This window comes from Haliaeetus albicilla, chromosome 27, assembly GCF_947461875.1.
Source record: "Haliaeetus albicilla chromosome 27, bHalAlb1.1, whole genome shotgun sequence".
NCBI classification, from domain to species: domain Eukaryota; kingdom Metazoa; phylum Chordata; class Aves; order Accipitriformes; family Accipitridae; genus Haliaeetus; species Haliaeetus albicilla.
In genome coordinates this window covers 15819348-15831555 of record NC_091509.1, presented here as the reverse complement: position 1 = coordinate 15831555, position 12208 = coordinate 15819348, and the positions used below count along the sequence as shown (strand labels likewise).

Genomic DNA, 12208 nt, shown 5'->3' with positions numbered 1-12208 from the left:
GAACGGAGGGCAAATCTGGTTCACTACAGCCTTGGCTCAGCTCCAGGGAAAGTCCCGTTGGAACCGCCCCTGGAAGGTGTCAGTAATGAACTAGCAGAAACGAGGTGGGTTTCTATGGCTCTTGTACTGTGGGTGGGAAAGCTGTGTATAACGTGAAAACAGCATAAAACCAGTTTACTAGCCCTTAAAATCCCAGATGTAGGTGGCTGCCAAGGAGGGGCAGTGCTGCCAAGCTCAAGGGTCCTTGCAATTGAGTTCAAGGATCTCAATGTTGAAATGGGGTGAAATCAACTGCACCTGAGAGATTTTTTGTGTTGATTAGGAGAAACATTTTTACTGTTTTTCTGAGCTGTGCTACCCCGTGTCCTTGTGCTGACAGTAATTAGTGTGTGATGCATGGGACCTGTGGCAAGGGCCATACCCACTTCAGGGCTGCCAGATCAGCTGCAAGCATTAAACACCTAAACACCCTCACCTGCTTCTGGTCCCTCATCATCATGCTATCAGTTATTTCTACTCCTGAAAGCTCTCTGCTTCTCTCTTTCATGGCTCCCCTAGGCGTAGATGCCCTTCTGGAGCTGGTTGCACATGGGGAGGCAGATGTGTTGGAGAAAGCCCATCAGTGGGATGGAGCCAGGAAGGTAAGGCATGCTCCCGACTGAGGGAAATACCAGGGCATCATTATCTGGTGATTCAGCCTCCTCCCCTAATCACCAGGCAAGGATCAGAGAGCCTGGAGGGGCTTCGCCCTCAGCCCTGTAGATGCAAGCTCCCCACAGAGCGAGTAAACACTCTGTGTATCTCTAATCAGAGCCTAAGCGTGCGTCTAAATTTAACATCCAAATTGTGATCCTCTGTCAAAGACATGCCCGAATCTGTTGGTTTGAAATGAAGGAACAAACACAGCACCGAGGTTCAAAGTGTGTGCGTGGGGAGACTGTGGAGATGGGTGATTTGGGGGGATTGGTGCAGGGCACAGCTACTCTGGCTGCCTAGGGCGAGAGGTTGTGGCATGGCCTGGGGGGGTCCTCTGGGGGTCCTCCCGGGGGTCTCCCGCAACGTGCGGGCTGCTGTGTTTGTTGGCCATGTCGCAGAAAAGTATGTCAGCCTGCCACAAAGTAGGTGTGGCCCCAGCCCCACCTTTTGATTCCCTTCAAGAGGAGCATTTAAAAGCAATAAAAACCCAAAACCCAAAACAAGGCAAGTGCTGAGTGCACCAAGAGCAGCATTCCCCTTGCTAGCTGTGGCAGGGGCTTGGCCCAAAGTTTTGAGACCAGAAGATAAGGAAAAAATCATAATTTTCATGGGAAAATAAGGACAACTCTTCCCTTATTGCTTTTTTGTGAGCACACATCCCAAACCTTCTTCCTCTTTCTTTCTCTCTTGCTCCCACCTCTGTTCTCCCTCCCTCTTTTTCTTCACTTCAAGAAACAGTCGTGTCCCCCCTGGATAGGTACCCATCAAAACCGTCCCCAAGCACATTAATGCCTTTGTTGGAGGCTACAAGCACTAGGAGCTGGGTAGGAGAAGGGAGGTGTGCTTGGTTGTTCGAATAATCAATGATGGGGCAGTTTAATGGTGGGTCTGAATTTCAATGGTCACTGGGGAATAGAGACAGAGAGCAAAGGAAGTAAATCATATAAGATGGTGGGTGCAAGGCTTTGGGAAAGTGGATGGGAGTTGGGATTCTGTCGTCTTCTGGCTTGGGTGGTAGCTGAGCAGAAGGGGTTCAGCTACAGTTGGGGCAATATCCTTACAGCTGCCTGCCAAAATAGGATCAACCAGAAAGCAGTCCCTGGGTATTTAATGTTGGGAAGTCATAGATTAAAAAGTGTGCTTCTTGCACAGGTGTTGAGCCATGTCTGTGAGATGTTTTGATTCTCAGTACTGAAATAACCCATGTACACCCTGTGCGGGGGCTGGGCTGCTTGGTTAATGTTTGCCCTCTCCTCTGCTGTAGCAGTGCTGATGGGAATTAGATCTTTTTCCATTTGGTGCTTTGCTTAGTTTTGATGAGTTCCCTGCCAGTTGGTCACAAAGCAGGGCCTGTGGGGCTTGGATTCTGTGGGGAGATGGGTGTTTTTTGAACTGTTTTCTTGGACTTTGAAAAACAAACAAACCCATCCCTTCCCAAGCCATGACACGGAGCGGTTCCCATGATCTTGTCAACGTTTGTCTGAATGGGATGCTGAATCCAGGCTAGTGGCTGGCACTGTCCTTGGAGGTCCTGCTCCTGCCTTCGGTTGTGCAGTCTCTGCTTGGTTTTGCAGTGAAGCAGAAGTAATACATCCTGGAGGTACTACACAAAGCCAGAAAACTAACGAAAAGAGCCCCTGAAGTTACGGTGTTTCCTTCCTCAATGTATCTCGGGGTTTTCCAGTGCCTGTGGATGGTTTTCTCAGGGCTGATGTTTGCAGAACTGTGTTTTGCACCAGCCTGCTTGGGGGCTGTGTTAGTGTGGGTACGGCTTTTTGCTAGACTTGCAGATTCCACCAGGGCGCAGTTGGGCTGTTCCTTCCCCATCTTGACTTGCCAATCTCCGAATGGCTTGGACAGACCTTTGGAAATTGTTTCCAGATTGCTAGACAGCCTGGAGCAAGGAGGCTGATGGTTTAAAACCTGGTGCCTTTTACAACCGAGGTCTGCCCTTGCTTGGAATGACCTGTGAAATGCTGCTCCTGTTGCACAGTGAGTGGCCCATGGGCAGGGCCCAGACCCATGCTGTAACAATTTCATGGTTCAGCTCCGTTCCTGGTGGTAAAATCGCTGTGTGCTGATGGGGTGGGCTGTACCAAGGGCTTCTCATCTGCAGAGCCATGGAAAGCCATGGGAGTAATAAGTGTCATGCTGGTGCGTGGAGCAGTGACTCTTGCTTGGACTGCCCAGCATGGCAGGGGGTCACACACATGTCCCGGAGCAGAATGAATACAGTCCTACAAGCACCATGGAGATGCTTCTCCCATCATCTGCCAGCTGGGCCAGGCAGGTCCTTTAACCCTGGGGAGTTTGGGTTCCCTGGGGAGCTTGAACTGGCAGCCTCTAAGGGGTGTTGGAGAAACAGAGACTCTCTTGAAGGAGTTTTGGGGAAGCCTATGAGTCATTGACTTGTGTGGGGCAATCTGGGCCCCAGGTTGGTAGGCCTGGCATGATGCTGGGACACCCATTTTGTCTAGTCAGGTTGCCTTGCTGCAGGAGTTGGTAAAAAATGCTTTGTTCTGAGACAGCACTGCATTCCCTGGGTCTAGTCTGCTGCAGCCAGTGGACCTGCAAGGGGTCCTGCTAGGACCACTGTTCATGGCTGACAGCGGGAGTGTGGTAGGATGCTGTCCCTGGAGTGGTGAAGGCAAATGTGGAAGACATAGTTGCACAGGAGAGCGGGATGGTCTTCCACATGGGAAGGGTGGCTGGGAAGTGTTTAGTTACTCTGATGTCCAACTGTGCCTTCCCCATACAGCTGCTTTTGCCACCTTTGTCACCGTGCCAGTTGTTCACAAGTTGGATATTCAGATCCAGACTGGCTCTAAAAGGCACCTTCCTCCATGACATCTTGCTGTGGCATCCCCCAGCCAGCCGCTCACCTCCTTCCCCCTCAGGTATCTTGCCCATTGCCCCGTCCTCGTGGCTTTGACTGTGCCCTGCTGCTCTACCTGCTGCCCTGGTTTGCTCCTCCACTGGAGCAAGCAGGCACTATGTGTCTTTGCCTCCAAGCCGTTCTCTGCCCATGAGCAAGGCATCACCTTGTACGTGAAGCTGAAGGCTTTCTCTTGTCACCTTTCCACCTGTGATATGCATTTCTGTCCAGTGCTCTGTGAGGAAGCCAGGGAGAGCCTGATTTTGTACTGCTGCCAACACCTAAGCCTGGCTCAGATATGTCACATAGCTGAGGTTTCTCTGTCATTGTTGTAAGCCTCCAGGAGCTCCTCTGTTAGGCACAGAACTTGAACAGACTTGAACTCCCTCTAGAGTTATAAGGGTCAGTGATCTTTATCTGTCTTGGCGTTGCAACATCATTCTAGAGCAAGAGTTAATCACACAGCTCCAGAGCTGTGAAGCCCTCAGTGGGGGTCTGGGGTCACTGGAGGAGGTCAGGGGGGTGAGAGAACCTTGCAGTGCCAACTGCCTTGCTGCTGGCTCCTGTCCCAGAGAAAGCATGACATCATGGAAGTTGACTTGCTTGTGCCAAGGACAGGGGAAAGCATCCTTATACATTATTCCTAACGCCCTTCCTCTGCTCTCCCATGAAACGATCAGCTGCTTTTCCCTCCTCACTGATCGCTTCTTGCTCTCCCCAGATATTGGCAGCAGGGGGGTAAATCCTGCTCATGGTCCAGAAGCTGCCATTGCACAGGTAACCAGGGAGGTGTTGGGGGGTGCTGACTACCTCCTTGGCCAAGGAGGGCAGCTAGGACAGCCAGGAGACAGGGAAGAAACAGCAGATCCCACTGGTGGCTCTGATGGGACTGGGATACCTGTTGCTTGTGAAAAGAAACAGCCCTGGGGGCTGGAGGCAGGCAGTGCCAGTGGGAAGGAGACTTGGTGGGAGCTGCTCACCAGGCAGGGTGCGAGGGGCCCAGGGGCTGGGCACCGCGGTGCAACAGCCCAAACCTGTTGGCACGAGAGCCAGGTGCAACGTGCCAGGTACTCACGTGAGCATGCCCCAACTCTGCTACTTGCCAGGACTGTGCACCTCTCTCTCTGGGATTCAGCTCCCATGGAGGCTGTTAGTGCCAAGGGCCACATACCTTGATCACTACAAACTAGCTGGCCGAGCAGGCATGCCATGGCCATCAGCACAGGCTGTGAGAGCCCACAAGGGATCCCGGGCTCTTTCCTGATTGCTTTCTCCTGCCAAAACTCATACTGAGCCTTTCACATTTTCCTCATGCTTGGGATGCAAATTATCTTGCACTGATAATCATTCCCCTGTCTGCAGACTGCTGAGGGAAGCTGGTGTGTGGGACCACATTATCAGTCCTCCCTGTTACCTTTTGGATCTACTGGCCAGTTTCAGCCAAATTTAACCAGATAGGTAAAGACTTGAAAGGAGTTAGGTTTGCACAAGCTTGTGAAAAGCAGCAGGAGAGAGAAGAGAAATCCAAATTAGGACTCCCAGCTGGAAGAAAAGGCTCTAATGTGAGCCCAACCCGATTATTAGACATCAGAGAATCCACACAAGAGAGACCGCCCCAGGCAACCAAGCTTCATGAATTCTGCTGCTCGCAAAACAGCTGTTTATTTAGGTGCTGCAAAGCCTGTGAGATCCCTTCTGGGATCCCAGCACACAACTCCCATCTGACCCACCAGAGCTGGGAATCCAGACTGGGCTCAGCTCCCACCCCAGCCTGGAGAGAAGAGCCGTTCTGCCCAGTGTTTGAAGGGGCTCTAATCCTGAGCTGTCTGTCCCTGTAAGTCCTCATCCGCACCTTAACTCAACCTGGATGCTTGCAACAAGGACATTGGCTACATCACCTGAGTGCCGGTAGTCCTCCGATACCCTTTCTGCGATTCCCTGTGGGGAACATACATGTTAGCCTACGATCAGTAAAATTTATTGGGAAGGAGTCCAAGAGCATCTTGGCATGAAGAGCTGGGTGAGGGACTGTGTGCCCCACTGGATGCAGGTGAGGAGCCCCGGCGCTCAGCAGGATGTGGACCGCTCGATTTCTCTCTGCCCTGCAGCGCAGCCCTGGCCACTATGCCTCCTCCCTCACCTTTCTCTCTCCTACCAAGCAATTCTCATTCACCCGCAGACCTGTCCCTGCACTGAGACGAAGATCTTCTCGTTCCCCTGCCCAGCACCCTGCTGGTCTTTCCCTTCTGGTGCCTGAAGGTGAGCACGGAGAGCAGCTTTCCGCTCTGCCTGCAGCCTCTTTCACTCTGTTGCCATCTGTCTGCCTTGCGCTGCTCCTTCCCATCCCTCTCCCCTGTTCAGAGGCAGCGTAAGGACACAGAGGACAGAGAATGAATGAGATGATCAGGGCACGATCCTTCCTCGTAAAAGGATGCCTGGCCAGCATGCCAATAGCTGTGCCACAGAAATTCCCTGCAGCAGACATTTATTGAATGCAAAGAGATACCTGCAAGCTGATAGAAAACCTTCAGCTCCCAGATCTGCCTGCTCTTGGGAAACCTGCCTACGGCAGCCCACCTCCTCTGCTGTATCCACGGTGCCATACAAGCTGATGCAAAGCCAGCTCCTGGCCTGGGGAGCTCAGGGTTTCACAGGAGAAAAGATTAACCCCTGAGACAGGCATGTTTGCCCAGGCTGGTCTCATTGCCACAGCGTGTCCTTGTGTCCTTGTCAGCTCTCGTTACACTCCCAGCACAAGGTGCTACCTCCCACTCCGGACTGTCTGCTGGAAACGCATTTCCGAAAGCTCTCGCCATCGCAACGACTCCGCGGAGCAGGCAGTGGTGTGCAGACACTGCTTGCAGCACCTGCGACAACCAGATACCAGGCTGGGCACACAGTGTCCCTGTCAACCTGAGCCATATGGAGTATCTATTCATGGCATAACCAGTGTATCCCAGGCTGCCTGAGTCACAGCATCTATCCAAGGTACAACCCGGTCAGTCCAAAATAGTGCCACAACACAAGAACATCAAAATAACCATGCTTGGCCATCTCTCTCCCAAAATGGCCAGTTTTGATTGCTTAGTGGAGGAGCAGAAGAAACAAGGCACATGTAACATGTTCTTTCTCCCACTTTCCAGCATCAGTGCAAGTACACGGTTGTTCTTGGGCTGTTGCATTTAATAACCACCACTGGAGCTATCCATCCCAAATGGATCGAAACCTTGTTTGAAGCCAAGTACACTTTTGGCCTCTGCAATATCCTGTGGCAATGTGTTCCAGAATTTAATTATGCCCTCTGTGTGGAGAAAAAAAAAAAACCAACACACAACCCTACTTCCTCTGGTTTGTTTCGAACCTGCTGCTTGTTCATTTCTGAGCTACAAACCTTCCTAACAGCCCTTGCAGCCTGCCCCTCCCTGGAGCTCCTTCTTCCAAGAATTAGGAAAGAAAGTTTCTTTGCTAATAAACCAGTACCTGCCCCATTGCCAAGGAAAAAGTGTGGTTGAGAGAAAAATTGCTTGCTCAGCAAATCAGCTTGCTAATAGACAATGGAGCATCAGTGTTGCCAACCCAGTTGAAAAAGAAAAAAAAAAAGTCTGAGGGTATTTAATCCTCTTATGCTTGCACATGATACAGAAGAAAGCCCACTACTGCTCGAGGTGCAGCTGCACTTGCATACTCCACACGTGGCAAAAAAACAAAGCGAAGTACGCGGAGCAGGGAATGCCATTTCTGTAGCATGGAGGTAGCTGGAAAGATCCTCTAGGACTTGCCTTGGAGCAGTTGGCAGGAGCGTAGGATGCAAAATGCATTAGTTTCTAACAGATGTTTGATTCCAGGTGTTACACCTCCTTTGAACTCTCCCTTCGTACATGAATGATGCTTGTTTGTTTGGAGGGCTGGGAGACGCACTGGTTTCTGAGAGCATTAGGATTTGAAATACGTTCACGGCACAAGCTGTAGCTAAGGGAAAAGCTCAGGAGAGAAGCAGATCCTGCTGTGCTCTCCCCTCCGCGGGCAGGGTGGTTGGGCTCGCTTTTGCAATGTTACGGAGCACGTTAAAGCGCAAGAAGCAGATGGGGAGAAGCAGAGAGGCTGAAGCCCCTGGCTGGGTTAGAAACCTCTTGCCTGCTCAGTCCCTCAGGAACCCCAGTCACTTATCAGACAGGCGGATGTCCCTGAACTGTTCCTGATAAGGTGAGGTGTGCTGTGTATTAGACGATGATAAGGGTGCACAATACCAAGCCCGGTGATTTTGCCTCCCCGAATACCAAGACAGCCCAGCCTTCCTCAGGAGCCCGATACAGACTGTTTGCTTTCTGTCCCGAGGCTCCGATAACCTCCCAGGTCTCTCTAGCTGACAACCTGGAGAGCCGTGGCAGCTCCCTACATATCCCATGCCCGCTCTTTGCTCCCCTGAGTCTGGGGCAGAGGATCCAGGGCACCCGGGGCGAAGCGGGAGCCCGTCGGCCGCAGCCCTGCCTGCCCCGGCGAAGCTGCTCAGCTCTGGCCACCGCACAAATGGAGTTTCCACTCGTCCTGGAAACCCTCGGCCCTTCGCAGCGGCAAACCCAAGCGAGCACCAGCTTTTTTAAAGAGTTTTGTCCAAAGCAACCCCTGTTGTGTGACAACTGATCTTTGCCCCTCTGGAGTGCTGCACTCCACCAAGTCTGCCTTTAATTCCCCCGGGAGGCTGATTAGCTGATAACTGCTGTTTGGAAGGGCCCCATTTGCTCCAAGTGCCCAGGCCTCCCTCCCTGCATTTTCACCTCTTTTCTCAGCGCCGAATATGTACATGGGAAATAATTTCTGCGCGCCCTGAACTGGGACTGGATTTGCTCTGGGATTTCATCTTATTTTGCCATCAGACGCCTGACAGTGAACAAAGTTGCACTGATGCAAACACGGACACGTTTACACACGCGGTCTTGCGCGAAGCAGGGACAGTGGCTTTTGCTTCGGTTCCCCGGCTCTGCTGCCTGTCACGGAGGGGACCAGGGCAGGCAAGGAGCTCTTGCCTGGCTGTACAGGGATAGAGGACTGGGAAACACCAGCACCGTGCCTACGCTTAGAGATCACCAAAGCACAGCTGAGTTCGAGGTGACAATGGAAGCGGCTTAATGGGGAACACAGGAGACAGAGCTTGGAGCGGTACCGCATCACTCCAGTTAGGTTGTATACGGCCAACGACTGAGCCTGCAGCTGGACGCCATCGCTGCTCCTGCAGCAGCACATCCATTTACTCCAGCACAGGCATGCTCCCTGCAGAAATCCTGCCCTGTTCGGACACCTGGAGCCCTTCTCTGTTCAGCCCCTCCTTGCCTGCCTTGGTCAGCAGTGTGGCTTTCCTGTTTGCTACCTGGAGCCCACCTGCTTGCGCTGGCTGCAGCATGCTGAAGTTTTCCACCTAAGACCAGATGCAAACTCTGTGCAAACGCGGCTGAAGCTTTTCCTGGCTCCTTCCATAAGCCCCCATGCTAGGGCTGCCAAAGGGGAGGAAAAGATGAAAGGCTCTCCCTTTGCATCCCAAAGCCCTATCTTTAGGATAAGGCTGTTTCCAGCAAAAGTTACTCGCATGCAAAAGCAGTTTCATGACTAAAGCAATTTCATGACTAAATCTGTGCATCCTCCATGCCTTCTTCCATTCATGCTGTACAGACTGCTCCCTGAGTCATTTCAACTTCCCACACCAGCAAGCAGCGTGCCTTACCTGTTGCAACAGGAGAGAGACCTCTCCTGAAGTTTACTGCCTCTCTGCTCTCGCTGCTGAAAATCCTCTCCCGCAGCAGCACCTTGCTGGCTGCCGGGGATCCATGGTGCTTGCAAATCAGAGGCGAGGGCTCAGAGAAATTCCTGCAAGGAGCGATTTTGCTGGCTGAAACTCCGGCAGCACAGGTTGAGAGCAGCGAGGGAGAAAGTTGCAGGAGGTGGAACTCTCTTGCTGAAGAGCCAGCCCTTCCGTGACGGACTGGAGGAGGAGGAAGAGGAGAGGCATCGCCTGCTCCCTCGCTGGAGAAGTGAACTTGTGTGTGTGTGTATGTCAGAGCTGGGCAAGGACCCAAGCCTTAGAGACAAATAATTGCAGAGCTTTTTACTGTTAGATTAACTAATATTGCCATGAAATCCAGGACCTCAACTGCAAGGGGGGGGGGGTGGTGGTGGAATATGTCAGGTAAATCCCTCCAACACACCTGAAAACCCAAAGATTGTTTTTAACTAGCTGCCAGGTGGGTGTTGCAAGGAGGGATGGGGAGAAGGGGGTGGGGGAAACCTGAATCTGTCCTCAGAGCAGCTGCGTGTGGAGAGACACTTTGAAGGTTGTTGTTGTTTGTGTTGGGGGAGCCCCCAGAAACCCCAGCTGCCGCCAATAAGCCCCAGGGTGCTCGGTGCTGTACAGGCAGAGGATGAAAAGGTGGTCCCTGTCCTGAAAAGGCAGGAGACAGAGAAAAGAGAGGGAAGTAGCAAGGAGAGATGGCAGCATAGGGAGACCAAACATTGTACCAGAGCTTTGGGGGATTTTTCTTGGCAGAGGAAGAGCATCCCAACACTGTGGGTGTTGTTGGGGGCTGGACAGAGGGGAAGGGACACAGCCCCTTCTGTGGGTGTTCCTTGTCACGTTGGCTAGAACATGGGCAGTTGGTGGGTAGCTTCAGTCCTCTTTGTCCCAGTCCCCTTCCCCCTCCCCTCCTTTTCCCCCCAACCCTCAGTACCCCCTTTAGATTGCAGTGGGGTTTGAACAGACACTGGGGTAGGTCTCAATGTGGGAAATCAATGTTCAGGTTTAGGTGAAGTCGTCCCCCCCCCCCGCCCCAGAGCATTTTTGCAGAGGAAATGACCAGAAAGCTTTCTGTATGGTTTTAGGAAAACAAAAACAAGTAAAGAATATGAAAACTGGACAATTTTAACTTTAAACAGTCTGAATAGGTGCCTAACTGCTCCTTTTGAGGCTCCATGCAGGGACAATGATGGAAGCAAGCACAGGAGCAGGTAGAGGAGAGAGACAGACTCCATTAGCACCCAGTTTGAGGAGGAGTCGTTGGTGCAAACTTGCACCTTACTAGTCACCAGCAAATCCTCCAGGACAGCAGGTTGTGAATCCTCCAGCCACACATACAGCTTCAACTGGAACTTCTCTCAGACTGGACACTGTCAAATTAAATCACAGGACACCAATTCCTGGGAAAATCCATGTGATTTCATGGTGCAAATACAAAAACTTGTGAGGAGGTTGACGCATGATATATTGGACTATTTGGGGTTGTTTTTGGAGGGCAGTGAGAGCAATCTGGTAAATTCACCAGAAAATGCAGTTCTGATGGAATCAAAATTGTTCAGCATTTTAGATTAAAACTAGTGAACAGTTCATACCAAGAACGAGAGAGGAAATTTGCACAGCATGGTGAGACTGAGTGATCTCCCTGGGGTCACCCTGGGACAGTGCTGGGTTGAGAACTGATCTGCTGGCTTTTGTGCTACTAATGTTCTTATTGGGTGCTCTCCTCACAGCATCTTAACTCCACTTGGAAAATGACTTTGATTTCAAGCTCATCATGATCTTTCAGAAATAGTTGGAACGGAATGAGAAGGAGGCATAAATCCAGTTAGATTTACATGTGCAGCTTGTCCATTTTTCCAGCTGTTTTAGTCAGATGACTTGTAAGGGAACTTGCGGGGAAGTTTTGAGGAGTATAAAAGTGATAGTAGAACTAATAGTACCTTGAAATTGCAAATCAGCTCCTCTTCTTTAAGATGTCTCATGAGAGGAGGCCAGGTGGCCAGTCAGTAATGGCAATGGGAGGTGCATTTGGGAGGAATGAAAAGAAAAGTTCCTTCATGCAGCTGTGTCTCTCACAGCCATGGAAGGCGAGAAAATCAGGTATTGGTGGCTGGATTTCAATGGGGCTGAGGCAGGACTCAGAACAATACTTGTATTATACTTAGACATACCAAGGTACAAGTGAGCAAACCTCTGGCTTCAGGGCATCAGCTGATTGCTACAAGAACCAGCATTTCCCTGTGTTTGGAGCCTTTCAGAACTGGCCAGGTGCCTTGCTCCTTTCGCCTGCATCTGGAGCAGCGGGTAACCCTGGAGACATTGGACTTGGGGACTTGGTGTCATCTAGTGTGGCAAGGCATGAACTCTCAGCTAGCGAGGCTAGCAGTGCTGATCTTCAGCAAGGCAAGACTATCATGCCACCCTCAAGACAGCTCTCCTTTTTGCACTCACTGCTCTTCCAGGTGATCACAGAGGCACTCTTTCTGTCCCTTTTCTTTGCCGTGCTTTGCTGATGAAATGCTGTTTGAGGAAGCTGCTTCTCCTGGAAGAGCCATGTATCAGGCAGACCCTCCAGAAAGCTTGGGCATAAGCTAGGGATGGTTATTACCTGATCCTCTTACAATATATGTACAAATGCCCAGTGAGCACAAAAGCCACTGACAACTCCACCGCATTGCCAGCAGGTTGGTGACACCAGGTCTTCCTTTCCACAACAGTGGCAGAGCATGGTACCAGTCTTGTGGGCTGCAGGGGGCTGCAGGGGACTTAGTTTCAGTTCTCAGAGAAGACTTTACTCCCTGGATATGGAGCAGAGAAACATCATATTAGCCAAACAGGTGTAGCTGGAGAAAAAA

At 51.4% G+C, this 12208-nt stretch overlaps 1 protein-coding gene across 1 annotated transcript in view; it reads right to left on the bottom strand.

The window, feature by feature from the left end:
• The window catches only part of FAT2 (FAT atypical cadherin 2), a 59920-nt gene extending 50281 nt beyond the window's left edge, over nucleotides 1-9639 (bottom strand). The window contains exon 1 of the mRNA XM_009917185.2: nucleotides 9288-9639. The gene's annotated coding sequence lies outside the window, so the exon portion shown is untranslated. The remainder of the gene's footprint in view (nucleotides 1-9287) is intronic.
• Between the last annotated feature and the right edge of the window lie 2569 nt (nucleotides 9640-12208).